Source organism: Mauremys reevesii, linkage group 8, assembly GCF_016161935.1.
Source record: "Mauremys reevesii isolate NIE-2019 linkage group 8, ASM1616193v1, whole genome shotgun sequence".
Taxonomy (NCBI): Eukaryota; Metazoa; Chordata; order Testudines; family Geoemydidae; genus Mauremys; species Mauremys reevesii.
In genome coordinates, this window is record NC_052630.1 from 7,100,455 (window position 1) to 7,119,604 (window position 19,150).

The following is a 19,150-nucleotide window of genomic DNA, read 5'->3' on the forward strand; positions in this document are numbered from 1 at the left end:
GAGAGAGCCGCAGCCGAGGCATGACCGCAGAGCGCAGGGCATGGACCGCTGGTCCTGGCGTGGCCCGGCTGACCCGCGCCCCGCTGGCGTCGCGCGTGCGCCGGAGGCCGAAGCCGCTGACCGAGCGCCTCCGCAGGTCATGCGTCGCGCAGCGCGCAGGTCCGCCGCCCCGCTACGACGCCCGCGCAGGCATGCAGGTCCGCCCGCCGCCGGCGCCGCCCGCCCGGCCTGCGGGACGGGGACGCAGGGCAGGGATGGGGGGGGCCCCCCCCAGCCTTTGCCGCTAGATTTTTGCCAGGCACACCAGCTTGTTTTGCTGGTGCCTAGAGCCGCCCCTGTCTGCAGGAGGTCCACCGGAGCCGCAGGACCGGCGACCGGCAGAGCGCCCCCCGCGGCGTGCCGTCCTGCTTGGGGCGGCGAAATTGCTAGAGCCGCCCCTGCTCACTTGATCAATGGGAGCAATCAGCCTGGGGAAAGATTTGCTGTAAAATCCCCCACTGTGTTCAAGGGTGGCTCAATTGCTGGTGCAGCAGGGGCTGGGTGATGGCCTATCCCCTCTGCAGAGCCTGGGTTTCTCTCTTGGCAAAGAGATGGAGGTACCAAGTAGAGGGGCCTGTCTAATTTCACAAATGCCCAGATCCTCAAATTTCCAATGTCAGGCACCTAAATACCTTTGATCTGGGCCAAACTGCCTACACAGTTATGGTCCTCTCTAGGAAAGCCAGCAGGTTCCTCCAAGATAGAGATTCAGTATCAGGAAGCCTGCTTGGCTCTGGACAGATTTCCTGGCTGCCATTTCCTATGATCCATCGAGCCCAATAGCCAATGGCAGCCAGTACTGGAAACTTGGAATGAGTGCATAAAGGCCTATAATGCGCCTAACTGCAACAGTGCACCATAGGGGGAAATTTCTTCCTGATCCTAGCTGGCAGGCAGTTTATGCCCTGAAGCATGAGGTTGGAGAGTCTTTGTTCATTTGTATCCTTACTAGTGGAAATATGGGTGCTAGACTTATTCTCATCAAGTCAGATCTTCCCAGGTGAGCACCTCTGTTACAGGCAAAAATATTCCAAAGTACACATTGGGAAATTTCCACATGTGAGCTGGGCACACGCACAAGCATGCATGCACTTGGGAGGATTCATCCCATGAATGACCAGTCTTTTTCAATCTTGCTAAAGATCTTTGCCTCAATAATATCCTGTGGCAGCAAGTTCCAGAGGTCAATCGATTACCTTTTCAAGCAATCTGTGGAATTGCTCAGAGGATCTTTGCAGCCCAAAACCCATACAGTGTTTGAGTGTTGACTAGGCAAAAGCAAACTCCTCCCCACTTTCTGAATTTCACAATGAATTTTGCAACCCCGGGAGCAAAACGTATCACAAAATATCTGTGCAACAGAACAGACGCAACGTGGGGTTTGACTGACCAGAGGTCTGTCTGGAATGGAAGGAGGCAGGTTACAAGTCTTGCTCCTGTAAAGCTAATTCAATCCTAGGATGCCTCCGGTGAGGTATTTCCAGTAGAGACAGGGAAGTGTTAGTACCATTATACAAGGCACGGGTGAGACCTCAGCTGGAATGCTGTGTGCAGTTCTGGTCTCCCATGTTTAAGAAAGATGAATTCAAACCGGAACAGGTGCAGAGAAGGGCTCCTAGGATGATCAGAGGAATGGAAAACCTACCTTATGAGAGGAGATTCAAAGAGCTTGCCTTGTTTAGACTAACCAAACAAAGGCTGAGGAGCGAGGTGATTGCCCTCTATAAATACATCAGAGGGATAAATACCAGGAGGGAGAGGAGTTATTTGAGTTAAGCGCCAATGTTGACACAAGAATAAATGGTTATAAACAACAAGTTTAGGCTTGAAATTAGACAAAGGTTTCTAGCCATCGGAGGAATGGAGATCTGGAACAGCCTCTGAAGGGGAGCAGTGGGGGCAAAAAAATGATCTGGTTTCAAGACTGAGCTTGATAAGTGGTATGATGAGACTTCCTGCAATGGCATGTAGCCAATCTGCGACTGCTAGTAGCAAATATCTCCACTGGCCGTGATGGGACAGTAGATGGAGAGGACTCTGAATTACTAAGTGAATTCTTTCCCAGGTGTCTGGCTGGTGAATCTTGCCAACATGCTTCAGGGTCTGACTAATTGTTATATTTAGGGTCAGGAAGGAATTTTCCCTGGGTCAGATTAGGAGAGACCCAGGGGGAGGGTTTCACTTTCCTCTGCAGCATGGGGCACAGGTCACTTGCAGGTTTAAACTAGAGTAAATGGTGGATTCTCTGTAATTTGAAGACTTTTAAATCATGATCTGAGGACTTCAGTAACTCAGCCAGAGGTTATGGGTCTATTACAGGAGTGAATGGGTGAGATTATGTAGCCTGCAATGTTCAGGAGATCAGATTAGAGGATCATGATGGTCCCTTCTGGACTTAAAGTCTCTGAGTGTAAGGCAAATTCTGTGTCTCACTTTCCTTCAACAAAGAAAAAAATATTATCAGTTATTTTCCCCGTGAGGAATCTGTCATACAGTGCTTGTTACCAAGGCTTCCAGACTCTTGCTTCCTCACTCAGCTGGGGCCAGGAGCAGCAGTGGTGACACACATTTAAAAAGCAGCCTTTCGTTTTAAAAACAGCTGTTTGATTCCATGTGCATGTGACTAAAATGCCTAAAAGGTTCATTAGTGTGGTTTGAAATCTGCGCTTTGTTAGTCAGGGATGGAGACAACAACACATGTGGTGGCACAAAAAGCCAATTTTCCCTTTTGAACACAACTGGCCACAGGTGCCACAAATTTGGTGGTCTCAGCCAAGTATCTGTCAAGTAAATCACCTCCAGAAAGGTGGCATAAGGATCTATAGTATCTGTCTATACCCTCTGCATTTGTAGTTCTCTGTAATTGCTTTTAACCCTGCCTGCAAGTTCCAGGGTCAGAAAAATAATTGGTGTAATTTCAGAGAAAGGTTCTTGCTGGAATATATGGATGCTCAGATACTGCAGTGATGGTCACTATATAAGAACCTAGATAGATGAGTGAGGGATGCAAGTTGTTCTGCTTGGCTGAAGACGAAAGCAGGCAGAGGAGATAAGTACATCTTCAGTGACAATGTAAATGAGGAAGCACAGAGCAAAGCCTAGAGAAACAGATTTACAAAGGCTAACGCTTGTAACCAACAGACGATCCAAAGGTCCAAGCTCTGCTTCATCGACTACTGCCAGAGTTCAAATCTCCCTGGGCTGGATCCTCAGCTGGTGCAAATCAGCCTAGCTTAGCTGACTGCACCAGTTCACACCAGCCAAGGATCCAGCCCTCAGATCCCCTTCCGACAAATACAAAAGGTATCCAGTCCAGCTGGGGTGAGCCCATGCTTTTGTCTTCAGGGAGCAGCAGGATTAATCCATCCAGCGTATCATCTAGGTTCTTGTATGGTGCCCATCACGGTGGTATCTGAGCACCCATATATTCCAGCAAGATCTTTAGCAGAGAAGTCAGCAGCTGATTCCAGACACATACTAGAGTTCAGACTTTGGTCCTCTCTGTTTAGCGGTCATTTCTGCAAGTCACCACGCTCAGAGCTTGCTAATTTCCTGGAAGGTTGTTGCTGTTTATTTATGTACCAAACTGTTTAACAAATGGCTTTCACAAAGGGGGCAATACCTTGAAGATAAGTTCTTGAGAGCAGAGACTTCATACTGTGTCTGTACAGCTACAGTGCTGAGCAATAATAATATACTATGTGCAGTGCTCAGTGGATGAAAGGATGGCTGGGTGGTTAGGGCACTAGCCTAGGACTTAGAAGATCTCAGTTAAATTCCTTGCTGTGCTACCGACTTTCTATGTGACCTTGTGCATGTCACTTAATTTCTCTCTTTGCCTCAGTTCCCCATTGGTAAAATGGGGTATAAAGATATTTCATCCACCACACATGAGTGTTGTGAGGTGCTCAGATACTCCTGTGGCTCCTAGTACCACAGATGATATATCTGCTCCATTCCCCTGTGTTTTTTCATAATTGTTATTGCCACATCAAAGCCACATGTATTGAAATCAGGATCTCTCCTCCTGGCCCAATCCTCCTGTTTGATGACCCCATGCAGAAGTCACAATGCAGAATTTGTGACGTGTCAATTACTTCCAGGGCTGCAACCTGTGCTGTGATAAACACGGGGTTATGACAGCAGAAGCAGACAGAGCTGGACAGTGTGGTTGACAGCTCTAGCATAAACACTATGTAAGTGTCAAGCTGTATAAGACCAAAGGCAGCATATTTACTGCCTGAGAAAAATTCAGTATCTGCCTTCTTTAAAATGGATGTAGTGCGGGTGCCAGGTGCTAAACTGATAGTGACTGAAGTCTTACACTTAGTTCCTGAACGCACGTACGTGGAGAGTGGTTGCTACACCGCCCCCCCACCCAGCTGTCTCAACTCTGGAGAGACCACCATCAGGTATGATAAAGGAGTTCCTTCCCCAGGCTGCACTCAGCCCTTGGTCTGTCTGCTGAGGCTGCCACCAAAGGTGCCAGTTGTGATGATGGGGTTTTGTGTTAGGGACACTTGAGGCCAAGTTCATTTCTGGGGTAAAGTCAATGGAGTTACACCAGGAATTAATTTAATAGAATTATACAAAGATAAGGCTGGAAGGGATGTCAGGAAGTCACATAGTCCATCCCCCCTCCCGCTTTTTGCTGTTCCTGTTTCCTAGAATCTTGACTGAAACCCCACAAAACTCATGTCACGTACCTGTAGGACACCAAAGAGCTGTCAGATAGGAATGACTATGTCCTATTGTTACAAAACACAGGAAGTGTTGCATAAAATGTAGTTGGTTTGGCTCTCCCAGAAGTGTATTAAGTGTCACCTTATCTATCTGAACCAGACGTTGGAGTCGTTTATTGGCGGGTCATTGACGAGGGGGACAAAGAGCCTCTGAGGCTCCATCTTGGTGAGGGGGACAATCGTGACAGGGTGTGAGCCCAACCCTGGCATGATGACCAGGAGTAGCCGTGAGTGAACAGCAGCTGCCCTGCAGTGGACTGAGAATGGGATTGTTGTACTGCTTGTCAAATAATAGTGTGACAGTCGTCATCTTAGCTACCACCAAGAACTGAACTGGGGACCTCCAGAGCTAAAAGCACAGATCTCAATAGCTTGAATTAAATAGCCAGGCTTGTCGCCTGAGAGATCTAAGAGACTCATATCCTCGGTGGATCAGACGCAGAGGGGGAGACAGCACACCCTGACCAGCGGGTTACAACATACAGGACTTTGTTACATAAAAACAAGACATGCAGGAGAGATTTTAAACCTTTGGAGCTGAAATCCTGGAATGGAGCAAAGGGGTGGGATATGGGGTCTTCCATTGCTTTGATTCCCCAACCCACCCCCTTTAAAGTTGCTCAGATTCCACTATCCATCTCACCTTTTCTCCCAGCAACTGCTGCCTTCACCCTGAAGTGCAACAGAATCTGAGTGCCCAGAAGGGGACCAGAGGGAGGATGGGGGACGAAGAGGGGTGACCCTGGCTGGAACACCATTGACCTTATAGGAAGCAGCTGCAAGATAGCTCAGGAACAAGCACACCCTTATGGGGGGGAGCCCTGGAGTTCTGCATTGCCTTATAGGATGGAGCCCAGGAACACACAGGCCCCATAGGCTGAAGCCTTGGACTGTGCATGGCCATATAAGAGGGAGCCCTGGAATCATTCTATTTTAGGGCTTTATAGTACCCAAGCTCCTTCCATACAGAACAGCTCAGGAGTAGCCAAGATCTACGTGGGGTTAAGCTCCTGGGAGGGGGCGGGGAATGGAATGTGCACAGCCTAACAGGAGGGAATTCTGGAATGTGCATAACCTTGTAGGAGCCAGGGACCTCTGGGTTTGTCCTTCCTTCACCTCTTCCGAATGATAAAAAGGCAAATTCACAGTTGCTAATTAAATAGAATGTGCTAATACGCCTGAGCTTCGATTGCTAGCAAATTGCCATGGGGACTGTGGGACATTTTCCAAGCAACTGCTCAGGTAACACATGCCTGCAATTCAATATTATTAAATAGGGGTTCCGCTCTGCCTAGAGACTCTCCCCAGAGAAAGGCAATAGGCGAGCCTGTATCTTATAAATCCGCCTTGAACACCACTTCACCCTGGAGACAGAAGAAGCAAGTTTCTCCCTAGCGTAATCAGAGGCAGTAATAACATAAAGCAAACTTATGAAGCATAAGGGTTTGGTTTTGTTCCCCTGGCATTGACTTAACTCTGCAACAGAGAACACATCAGGTGCTGATTTCACAATCCGATTCCTATTCTTGGTGCCAGGCAGAAGGGTAGCCTAACGAATCTACTGCTTGCTGGGACTTCTCGTGCCAGTGAGTAACTGCTATGGGATAAAAAGTCTGTTCCTTTGAAATTGGAATGATGAAATTCCCTGCAAAGAATGACACTAATTTGGGGGTGAAATTCACTCCAGTGCAGAGGAACCAGCGCAAGGTCTGTGCAACACACAAGTCCCGCATAAGCCCTATTTTGAGGATTTAAGTGGCGCATAGCCCTTCTGCTGGCCCTTTGTACAGGTGTGAATTTCATCCGTAGTGTCTTTGCAAGAAAAAATAAAGGAAACCAAGATCAGCTTAACCAACAGCACAGAGCAAAAGTGCTAGCTTGGACTCGATGCCAGGTCTCCTGCGATGGTTATTCTCCATTCTGACACTGCCTCACTGCATGGCCTTGGGCAAGCCAACCTCCAGTGCCTCCCACCCTCATTTTGCTGTTGTCAGGCTGGAACAATGTTTTTAAAACACTGCGCTCTTGGGATGGAAAGTGCTTTAGAAGTGCAGCGTAACATTAGAAATTCATCCTTCTTGGTAATGTCAGCGTTCTTATCTATACAGGCACCAAAACCCTGCCTCCTGGAAGCCACTGCCTTCCCCTTGGCTTGGCTTGATGCAGCATATAGCACAGTGTTATGCTGGGACAGCCTTTTGGCAGATGGTATTATTTAGTGCAGCAGTTCTCACACTGGTCTGCTGGTCGCTTGCTGCTGGTTCATGGACAGCTGGCTGCTCTATCTACTCTGCTAGCCCCCATCACTCTAGTATAGAAGCCTCACAAGCATTAATGAATTGATCTCTCGATCCCCCTGGGAGATAGTAGCCCCATCTTATCAACAGGCACAGAGGGATTGAATTTCCCCAGTGACACAGGAAGTTTGTGGCAGAGGCAAGAACTGATCCCAGTATGCAGAGCTCCACTCCCTAAGTCACAAACCCACCCATCCTCCATCTCACCATATAGTGCTGGCTCCTCCTCCTTGCTTTCTCCTCTGCTACCAAGATTTTCCAAATGCACATTGCAACTTCTAATTTGCGAAGGCGCCCATTTCCTCTAATGCTTCTCTGTCACCTTGATGAGGTCTGTGTCGCCTCACTCTATAGTTGAAAATTTCAAATAGTGTGTTTTGAAGGCACTTTTCTCCCTTTACAAATGTTGGTTGTTATGGTGACAGTTCCAGGAGTGAACACCTCCAAGGATCTTTCGGGAGATTTTATGATGACAGTATACTTACTTCAATTACTTTGCAGCGAGGAGACCATTATCTTTGCACTCTGCTAAATGAGAATTCCTTCGTTTCCGCTGTGAGGATTGCTTGAATGTTTGTGTAACTTGTATTCCTGGACCTAGGGTTACCTTTTTGCTGTCGTGCACAAGTGCCAAAAATAATCAGCTCTAACAGGGAAAAAGACAACAAAGAGTGTATGGGTATTTTTAATTAATACCTTCGGACGAACTAGAGATTGCCCTGAGCTGTAAAGTTCGGCTCTAGATGGGGATCCATTTCTGAGCTTCCCAAAAGTTTGTGTATGTTTGAATCTAGTTCATGCCCCAGCCCTAGTAGCAACAATAGTCACAGAAAGCAACTGTAAATGTTGGCGTTTGTATCCGGCAATTTATATTTTGCATCAGCGCAGCACTTTGTGACATTCTGCCTGTATTCAGAATTCTTGACTGTCTGTGAATATCTCTTCCTGTCTCCTCTCCTGCTGAAACAGTGAATATAACTAGGCTTTCAAAGACATTTTGCTGCAGAATAGAGGTAAATGAATTATTTCTCTACCTTCAATGGACCCAAGACTTCCATGTTTGACATCAAAGTGCGCTGTATATGATTGAACTTTGTGGCAAACTTTTATGTAGATAATGAACATAGCAAAAATCACATTGCCAGCCAGACAGTAGTGATTGTGGGATCTGATGTGACCTGAAGGCTCTGTCTCATGGCTGTGATACCCTGTCTGTTGAATATGTTCAAAATGACAGAAGTGACACCGACAGCATTTAAACTACTATTGGCCAGACTGTCTGGCCTATATTAGCAACGGCTGATTGCAGATCCCATTCCCACATAACTGTGGGAGTCAAACTATTGTGGCAGCATCCACCCTCCCCAGACCCGACAAAGGCAACTCTGCATGGTTAGGGGATCTGCAGTTCCGGTGGGGGCAGGAGCAGGAGGGGCAGGCACCATCCTCGAAGCCCTACACAAAGCTGGCACTGCTGGCGGACTGGGACTGCATTAACTTCTCTATGATGGTGGCAGCTGGTCATTAGCTTATGAAGCCAAGGAAGTACCAGCAACTAGAAGGGCAGCAGTGCAAAGCGGCTTTGACAATGCAGGGGTGTGCTAGACACCTGTGCTGAGTGTGAAACGTCAGGAGGGATGTGTGCAAAGTGTGGAATGAACGTACAAATAAACAGCAACCACAAAGGTTCCTATTCCCTGTTAACCCTGTTTTGGAGCTTGGAGGAGGGAAGGGCTGGGGCTCCTGATGGAATGCAAACGTGGATTCCAGGCTGTAGAGAAGATCTGGTGTGGGAAATCTCACTCGTTAACATGCCAGAGCCCTTGGCAGGCCAGCCTGTGATGGTTTATACAAGAGCTTGTGGAGGAAGGAGACCAAGCCAGGCAGAGGTTTTATAACCGTATAAAATGTGCTTCTGTATATTTAGCTACAGGCAGCAGCAGCATCAAGGGAAAAGTGAATAATCAGAGTCCCGCAGCCCCAGAACATGTCTCACTTCTACCTCCCCATCCCTTTTCTCTCTCTTCTCTCCTTTGCCTTGCTCTCCATTTGCTACTTTCTCTTGCTTTATCTATTTTCTCAGCCTCCTGCTTCCTTCCCTTCCTCCCTCTCTTCTCCCCTGCCTTGCTCCGAAGGGAACAATCACACCAGTATATTCTCTCCTTGGTGAATTCATCCCTTTGCAGAAGGCCTGTGTAAAGGCCGCTGTACGACACCAGCCCTGCAAGGAAGAGCCGTGCAGGGGACCTCTGCAAACGCAGAAAGGGTCTCAGTGCCAGCTCCAGACAGGCCAGGGTAGAGGGGGCTGGCTACGGAAAGGGCCGAAGGCTCTGTCTTTATGGAATCCCCCATAGCGTGGATAAGGAAGGGATGAGGCTACTGTTACTGACCATAGCCCAGAACAATGGCCACAGGGGGCTGTGCTCTGGCCCCATGTCCTGGCTGCAGATTGGGCATCCCCCACCTTCCCAGGTATCCTTGCACAAAGCTCATTTGGGGCTTTGCCTGGGGAAGGATGGATGTAATTCAAGCAGAAAATAAGCCATGATGTGAAAATAAGGCTGGTTCCCTGTTGAGCTCCACCGGATGAGAGCCCTAGAGGCAAAGGAGCATGGCTAGGCAGGCCACTTGTCTGGTTGGAAGCTGTTTGGGGTGGTTTGTCCCTTGTCCAGTATCTGTATCACGCCGCACTCTTCAAAATGGCATCCCACTGTGGCATAACTTTGTGCGCACCAGGCATGCAAGGGCATGCTGGTGAGGGCGGGGTCACTCCTGTGGGGGTGAGCCCACGCCATTCGCAGAAGTACCAGAATGAACGTCTGATCTTCTGGGAGTGCGTGAGGGGCCACCCTAAGTGTGGCCTATCCTGAATCTCTGGTTACAGTTCCCCTCCCACAATTCTGTTGTCTTTTAATGCCATTGAAATTAATCTCCAAGATTTAGGATTATAAATAGTATTTAGCACTAACACAGGAATGTGTTATATATTTTTGTGCTATTTAAGCATTAATGAATGAATCCTCACAGCCCCATCATAACCGTTGTTGTTCCCATTTTACTGATGGATGGAGAAACAGACAGATTATATGAGTTGGCCAATGCAACTACAGGATTCCATACTATAGTGATAGGAATAATAGATGCTATTTATCCCCATATACAATTATCTATCTATCTACCTACCTACCTACCTATCTGTCTCACTGAAGTTGCCTGGATGAAGCAGGAGTCCTGAAGGACCATAAAACCAGTAGTGTTTGTTTTCATCTCAAGCAAAGTGAAACAGGGAAGAAAAAATGTGTTTTTAAATAACCTTCCAGCTGTTCTGCCTCTTCTTGAAGAGTTGATCCAAGGTCGTGGTAACGTATCGAAGCAGTTCCACTTCCAGTTCATATATAGTTACAAAGATTTAATGCAGATGGTTTGAAATTACAGTGAAACCCATCTGATTCCACTCTTGATCTTGCCGGTTTTATAAGGCAAAGCAGTGTCTCTTCCACTTTGGTCTCTGTGCAACTGGCTTCACAGCAGCTATGAGAGTATGTGGTTACAGTGAGGAGTGGATAATTCTAAAGAGTTTTGGACAAAATCCATCAGATTTCAGCCAAATTCTCTCTTGTCCATCTTATTCTTTATTTCCCCAATGCACAATCCTGCTGCCAGAGACGCAGTGTGTTTGGTTTTCAGTTTAAAACCTTGGAACCTCCTGAGATGCACATTCTAAAAAAAGAAAGAAAAACATTCCATTGTCAAGTGGTGCTTGATACTGAAAATCAGCCCCTTAGCAGGAGATGCTTGTGGGACCTAACCAAGAGACCTGGGAAAGGTCCCCAGTATATTTTCATATAAACTCAGATACCTGGGATTGTAGGAGTATCAATGAGATGTGCTAATGAGGAAATAACTGCCACCTTCCATTATATTTAGATTTCATAGTCAATGTTGCCCAATTTGCACAATTTGGAAAATATATGCAAAGAACATCCCTTCTTTCATTACACTTTTCCTTTGGATGGGTGTATTGAAACAATGGATGGTGATATGACAAAATTGTACCACTCGCCCCTGTAGGGCTCTAAAGCAGGAATGCGAACCTGAAAAGACTCCCATGACTAACTTTACCCACACAAATGGGTTGGCTCAAGTGGACTGTTCATGTGCATAAAGTTACTCCTGGGAATATGTGTTTGCAGAATCAAGGCCTTAGTTTGGACCAGGGGTTTCAAACTCCCGGCCCGCAGGCCATCTGCAGCCCAAGAGCCTCCCCACTGCGGCAATGTCCTCTGTAGGTGCCACCCTCCATAGCTCCCATTGGCTGGGGGAGAGGGACAGAGATATCATAATTAGTTGCCGGGCAGAGTCAGCCATGCAGCATCGCATTTTTCCACAATGAATATAAACAAGTCAAAATACCGAACACAACTGTCCGATGCACACCTGGCTGCAATCCTGAAGGTTTCAACTGCTCTGTCACAGAGGCCAAACATCGACAAACTGACAGAACTGAAGCATTGCCAGGAGTCTGGCAAACACTAAAAACTCTCTGGCAGACGAAGAATTATATAAAGTTGTATGACAGTTTTATTATTTCTAAGAAATTCAAAATCAAAAATACAATAGAAACGTTTTCTTTTCTGAACACCATCTTCAGTGACATTATTGGGCTGCTGGGAGGATTTGAGGATTTGAGGCCCTAAGGCAAATTAATTTGAGACCCCTTGTTTGGACAGTCCATTAGCCAGATTACTCCCTAAATCTGCTGTGTGTCTCCCCCTGCTGATACCAACAATAATTGACACTTTTTCTTTCTTTGTCATTTGCACTTCTCAAACTTATACCATCAAATGGGAAGAGACAAACAAGAATTCTCTCTAGTCATTCAAAATGCCTAATTCTGTATAAGAGATTTGATTCCTTACTTATTAACTAAGTATAAAAAATTATCAAATTATCCATGTACATATCTACACACATTCAGGCAGAGAGTTCATTAATGAGCAAAAGAAGAGGAAAAAACAGATAAAATAAGGATGAGCGATACAAGAGATTATGGTAGAGGCAGAACTATCATGTGAAAAGAGCCTCATGTACAAGAAAATTGGTCCCATTCATTGTTTCCACACAGTAGAGTTCCATGAGTGCTGTAGGAAGCTTCTGCTTCCATTCCCTAAGAGAAGGAACTCAGATTTTCCCAGCAGCCAAAGAAAATCTGTTTTTAAAGAGCTGTTTCTGTTAATCTGATTTTCGGAGGCAGTGAGGGATGGGCGAGCCCACATACAGGCCCAGGAGGCATAATTTAACTGAGCGTGAAATGAGCCAGAGCGAGAGGAGAGTGCATAGAATTGCAGGTGTCCAGCATTGCTGCATTATTTCATCTAAGGGATGCTGAGCGTCTTGCTGTCAAAAGGCCAGATTCACCCCTTGAGTTCCGCCAACGCAAGCCAGCAGAACCTGGCCTGTGGGTCCCCACAGCAGGAAGTCCAGGGACACAGCGCCACAAATCAAAAGATGCCCTGGTAGATTCTCTGACCAGTTCTGAAAGCTGCTTCCCCCTAACAGGATCCGGCTACCTGCCCTGCCACAGAGGTGAATGCTCTCTCTGGAGTCATTGGAGCTGAACCCACTTATGCCAGTGGTGAATTTGGCCCATGACATTTAGAGCATATTTTATTTGTCCCCATTTATAACTCTCAAGCTGTGGGGAAGGTGGACCAGCCTCTGCGTGGCCCCCATGGAGAGAAGGCTGTACATGCAGATGCCCAGCGCACTGTTCTAGCTGAGCTACAGAACAGACCCATCCCTCTACCTCTAGACACTGGAGGCACAAGCCTGCCTGTAACCATGCAGGTACATACATGGGGAAGTGAAGTAGAGACCACAGAGTCAGCACATGAGCTGGGGCGTGCCCTGGGGCAGACACATGCTCACATGGGAATTCAGAGCTTTAAGGAGGCTAGACTCAGGCCCTCCTGCTCCAAAAGCCCAGGCCCGTACCATTTGAGCTAAAGGAAAATCCCATTTCCTAGCTGCAAGGCTTAGTTCTGACAACACTCGAGCAGCTCTGATCATATCCCAGCCGGGAGATGCACAGTAATATACTCTGTGTGCATTGTCCTCCCTTGGCACGTGGCGCAGAAATATCCGGGAAATGCAACATGGTACATTCCCTGAAACACAGGGGTGTGGTCTTAAGGAAAAGGGAGGTGGGTCACCCTAAATTCAGCAAGCGCATACGCATGCCATCCACAGATAGTGCAAGATGGCGTCTTTGTTCCTGTGGAAGCAGCAGTAACAACTCCCTGCAGTGCATGGAGCCAGGCCTGTGAAAGAAGGAGTTGTATGGCACTGCGTGTACCCAATAGCATATCTGACTACCTGAGATGCATTGTCAGAATCTGCACCAAAGTATCTAGAGCCAGATTTTCAGCTGGTGCAAACTGGTATAACTCAATTAACATCAGTGGAGCTATATTGATTTGCACTAGCTGAGGATCTGGCCCCTACTGTTTAACTTACTCATCTGTGCATTGGGTGAATTCCACCATCTCTTTACAGGGCCACCTCCCTGTGACCGAGAGCATGACAGAAGCAAGAATCTGCCTTTTCCAGCTTCTTTCTCTCCACATGGCAGGCCTGCAGTTACCCATAGAAAAGGATATGGTTGAGTACAGGCTGGGCAGAGGCCAGGAGATGTCATGCTGAGGAGGCTCATTGCTAGGGCCCCACACTGCTTTGCTGTGGCTTGAGGGAGGTAAGTCGTCTGAAGAGCTCTCTGTGCAGGCAATAGTCTGTGATTCATGTAGGCTGCTCCCGGCTGTGACAGATCGGGCTGCCCGGGGAACACAACCTTTAACAGCACATTCCAAGTCAAACACGGAACTTTGCTTTATACTTAGAGGTGATTATTAATATTTTTTACCTCTGTGCCCTAGCTGTCCTGGGCATGGGAGAGCTATAGGAATCCCAAGCTGTATTGCCAGGGGCTGTAGTCGATAAGTTAACCAGCATTCTTTGGATTTGGCCAGTTGCCTGCTGTAATGCTAATGTGTATATATATCATCTGAGACATCTCATAAAGAGACATAAACAAGGACAAAGCCACCTGCTGGCCGGCTGGGAGATCAGGGCCTGAACTTGCATTAGTACCGTAAGTCATTTATCCATTTTTTAAAAAAGGATTCTGGTCAGATGACTTAACTTTCATTCAAAATCAATCGGTTCAAAGCCAGCCATTTATCAGGGACCCCCAGTGCCTGGCATGGAGGTGAAACACAAATCCAAGTGACATCCAGCTGAGCATGCCATAATATACCAGATTAAACAGAGCCTAATGCTTCCAAGCTGGTATCATGCACCCTCTCTCAACAGGCTAGATGGGCTTGTCCTTGGCAAGATCAACATCCCCAGAGGTGCAATAGTAGATGTGAGGGGAGAGAGGTTTTCTTTTCTGGAATTCACCGCTCAAGGTATGCATTTGCTGTGTTTCTTACAGATTCCTTGTTCCTTCGTTACTCGCATCCATCCATCCCTGGTGTCTGATGAATTCAGCCCAATGTCTTTAAAATACCCGTCTAGAAAATCAGAACTGTAATGTTGTAGAGCATCTAGCTTAATCTATCTATGTTACTTATATGCCCTCCATTACCATAGTATTTGAGCATGTCATGGTCTTTGATGCATTTATATTTAGTAAGGAACTGGAGCATAGAAAGACTGAGTGATTTACTCAGGGACATGCAGGAAGTCAGTGGCAAAGCAGGGAATTGAACACAGGTCTCCAAGTCCTGGTGATCTAACCATTGGACCATTCTTCCTTTAAACAGGGCCTAGTTACTGACTGGGACCTTTAAATGCTACCACAATACAAATGGATAATAACAAAAAATGAATATTCCCCAATTAGGATGTTGTTTTGTATGTGGAAAAAGTAATAGGGGATAAATACTCTAACTTGTTCCACTCCAAGATATGCTACATAGGCTTGGAAAGAGATTTTTATTGATAAATGTTGGTAAATATCAGTTTCACCATATACACATAAACTGACAAAAATATTTTTATTGATGATAGAAATTTACAGATAGTAAGAAAAATGCTACTTGAGAACTTATTAAAGTTTGCTTTAAGGATATTTACTTTGTATATGTTAACATGTGATGTTGACAGGTTGTGTTTTAAAGTTAGAAAGCTTTAACTTTTGGAATCTCAACACCTACTATCATTAAATAACTATTGTCTCACACACTCTCTCATAATTTCCAGCAACTGAAAATTTAAAGTGATAAAAACATTTTTTTAAAATCCTTAAAACCCATACTTTCACACAACTGAGAACATGTACATTGATAAAACTAGAAAAAAGCTTAAAAATAAACATTGATATCTGTTTAAAATATAAAAAATAAAAATTGAATTCTGTCATGCCTATATATCCATTATTATTATTACAGCGGCACAACAGGGCAAGTCACTCTGCCCTGGAAAATCATTCATTGTTCTCTGTTATTTTGCATAGTTGTTCCATAGACAGATTTCCTGCCCCCAAAGCTTCTAGTCCATTAATGGCATCAGGCATCAGACAAAGAAGGCAGGAGGAGAGCAATAAAACAACATGCAGCAGAGGGGTTAAGCTAAGCACACATCTTGCAACGCCACAGTATTTGTGCTTGTTTGTTTGAAGTTAACCCAATGGGACACAGCGGGAATGATCAGGGCAAGGCCTGAGTGGTAATGACAGCATTATAAAAGGATTACTTTCAGATCTGTTTTACAGACCCGTCTCAAAGGAACTCCCAGAAGTCAGCTCTGTGACCCAACACGCCCCTCAGATAGGGCTTGTTAGTACTGCCTTCCAGACCCACTTCTATTCTCAGTCAAATCTGGGCTCTGCATGGGACTTTTCTCTGAACCCATCACTGTCCTCAGTCAAGTCTGGCTGGTACCCCTGGGTTCTCTGAGGACACAGTGTGGAATTTCCGTGCATCTTAAACCCATGCATGGGCCTGATAAATAACAGCTCCATGATAGCACAAAGCCAGAGCTATCGCTCCACCAACTCCCTTCTTCAGATTCCCCGTTCGACTGGATCAGGAGTCTATAACCTGGAGGAAAGCAATGAAAGCAGAACAGCCACACTGTGTAGTTAAAAGGAAAAACAGACTGTGCACCATCAGGGGAATCCAAGTCTTTACATGACAGCATACAGCCACTTTTCTTCTGCTGGTCTCTGCAGATTGCTGCTGGCTCACACAGTGGAGAGTAAAAATTGCACAACTTGGGAAACTGCCCCTGTCCAACAGAAACAGGTGCCTCCCTTTTCTACATCCACAGCAGCCGATAATGTCTGAGATTGAGGCTTCTTGTTACACTGCCACCTAATGGAGGACTTTGATATCATATATCAGGGATCAGCAACCTTTGGCACGTGGCCCACCAGGGAAAGCCGCTGACTTGCCAGGACAGTTTGTTTACCTGCAGCATTTGCTGGTTCGGCCGATCGCAGCTCCTATGGTCCATGGTTCATCGCTCCAGGTCAATGGGGGCTGCGGGAAGCAGAGCAGGCCGAGGGATATGCTGGCCGTCGCTTCCCCGCAGCCCCCACTGGCATGGAGCAGTGAACCACGGCCCGTGGGAGCCGTGATCGGCTGAACCTGTGGATGCTGCACGTAAACACACCGTCCTGGCCCACCAGCAGATTTCCCTGCCAGGCCGCGTGCCAAAGGTTGCCAATCCCTGTCATACATCTAGCCTCCAGTTACGGTAGTAACCCAACAGCAAGAAGTGAATGTACCTGATGACGTGTTCCCGGGCACTGTATTGATTCATTGGACTAACTACATGCAGCAAAGCAGCATTTACAGACATCATCCATACACTCTCCTGCATTTCTATAGCTCCCTCCACGTGAGGATCTCAAAGCACTTGTGCAAATATGAATGGTCACAATACCCTTGTCACGTAGGTAAATACCATCAGCCTTTGTTAAGGATGAGAGGACTGAGATGCAGACAGGTGAAGTGACTGTGCCAAGGTTATACAATGGGTAAGTGACAAAGCCAGGTATAGAACTCAGATTTCCTGACTCCTGTTTTAACTATCCACACAGGCTTTAATAAAACTTAGTCATGGTTTCTTAAAGCAGGGAAGCCCATGAATGCCTGCTAGGGTTAAGCAATGGCTCCTGGCACAGCTGTGTTTCTGCTGGGGTCACTAGTTTGTGATGCACCTAATAAAAATTTGTTCCATGCCTGCCTCATGCTGGGGCATGACCCACTGGCAGTAGAAGGAATGGGAAGGATCTAGACACTCACAAGAATAACGTTCACCCAGGTCTGGCAAAGGAATACACCTTGCTGTTTGACTTTAAATAAAGCAGCAGCTATTGTATCTCCCCCTCGGCAGAGGTGGTCTCCTGCCTCCCCTCGGCTGATTGCACAACACCGTGCTGAGATGGTGTTTTCATTCATTGATGCTGCGCAGCATGGAGTCAAGCAGCCTCAGCTTGGTGGGGGGTGACGCTCCTCCTCTTTCCACAGCACCATCATGAAAACAAAGTACACAGGAGATAGCATGAAAAATCAAGTATCAGAGGGGTAGCCGTGTTAGTCTGGTTCTGTAGAAGCAGCAAAGAATCCTGTGCCTCTGCAGTAGCAGAGATTCTTTGGGCAAGCTCATGGTGTCTAGTTCTCCCCAGATACCAGGAGAGCATGAGGTGAGACCCACAGGATGGGGGCAAGGGAGAGCGAAGGTCCATTCAGTCTTTTCCTCCACATTCAGAGACCAAATCATCCCACTCCCCAACCCCCAAAGAGCTGCTCTTGTCTGGACACCATCCTGCCCCCTCCTTCACTCCCACTTGTGTTCTGGCTAATCTAGTACACAGCAATAGAGCTCTTCTCTCTGTTGTAGGATGGCCCTTTATTTCCTGTCCTGCTTTGCATGTAAAGAATCCTGCATTTGGCACACAAATGCTGTGGGTTTTACACACAAACAGTTGTACCCACAAGTCCTGCAGTTGCAGTTCAAGGTGGTCAGAGCAAAATTTGGATCCTGAAACTTAAGAAAAAGACATGTCTGGCGTGAACAGGAATTAGGTTTTGATTCTGTTTCCTGTTTATGACATTGATTATATAAAGTTGGTAAGAAAATATCATAGATTTGATTTTTATAACTGATTTTTAAATTGAATGTGATAAACTGGATTTTTTCTTTAATAGGCGGGAGGACACCAAAACAGAAATGGATAGTCAGTGTCTCTGGCGCTGAATAGCTCTGTCATAATAACTCTCCCCCTGCTGTCACAGAGCGGAGACAATTACAGTAATCATGTGGCCTTGTCCCCTTTCCTTTCAACTTCCTGATGTATTATTGCATCTCGCTGCTTTACAGCAGGCAAAAAGGCAAAGATAAAGGCTGCTGCTGAAATAAAATTTTCTAATTTAATGTTCAGTAGAAAGGGCAGAAAAAAACCCAATACTGTTTTGGCCACAGCTTCACATCTCCCTCTTCCTCCTCACGTTGGAGAATGCAAAATGATCATATTACTAGAGCTGTACATCCTGATTTGACAGCATGTACTTATTTTTAAGAGTGACAATATCCCACAGCATCACTGAGTATATGCTGGCTTTGACTGAAGCACAAATCTCATAGCGGCTGGTTCTGCCCTCCATGCTTATGTTCGGTAGTACCTTAGTCTGCAGGTGTATCTGTGCCTGCTCTGGGTCCAATGGGAACTTATATTCCACACACTCACATTTAGTATTGTTTAATTGTGATTATTAGCATCAGTTTTATAAAATAAGGAGGGCACAGCATGGAGCCACAATGGAAGACCAAGTTTATGTGGAGCTTCTCTCCAGTATAGCATTTGACTAGGGTGTGGGACAAGCAGAGCTGAGCAAATCATTTGCAACAAGTAATTTCTGAAAGGGATTTTAACCTCTTCCCTTTGCGAGTGCCTGTGAGCAGATGGTGTATGCCATGATGCCTGCAAAATCTTGACAATATTTAGGCTGCTAATGTGCAGAGACCACCACCTGCCATGCTGACAAATATTGTCTCATTGTTTAC

General features: G+C 46.3%; 1 protein-coding gene across 6 annotated transcripts in view; it reads right to left on the reverse strand.

Moving 5' to 3' along the window:
- LOC120370271 (neuropeptide Y receptor type 2-like) overlaps nt 1–19,150 on the reverse strand; it is a 42,721-nt gene that overhangs the window by 14,605 nt on the left and 8,966 nt on the right. The window contains exons 2-4 of one of the 6 annotated variants that reach the window (XM_039484711.1): nt 10,392–10,798; nt 7,564–7,724; nt 7,286–7,426 (exon numbers count right to left, since the gene is read on the reverse strand). The gene's annotated coding sequence lies outside the window, so the exon portion shown is untranslated. Of the gene's footprint in view, nt 1–7,285; nt 7,427–7,563; nt 7,725–7,747; nt 8,039–10,265; nt 10,799–19,150 lie in introns of those variants that run through there. The other 5 variants (XM_039484709.1, XM_039484710.1, XR_005583676.1 and 2 more) reach the window with 5 other exon arrangements.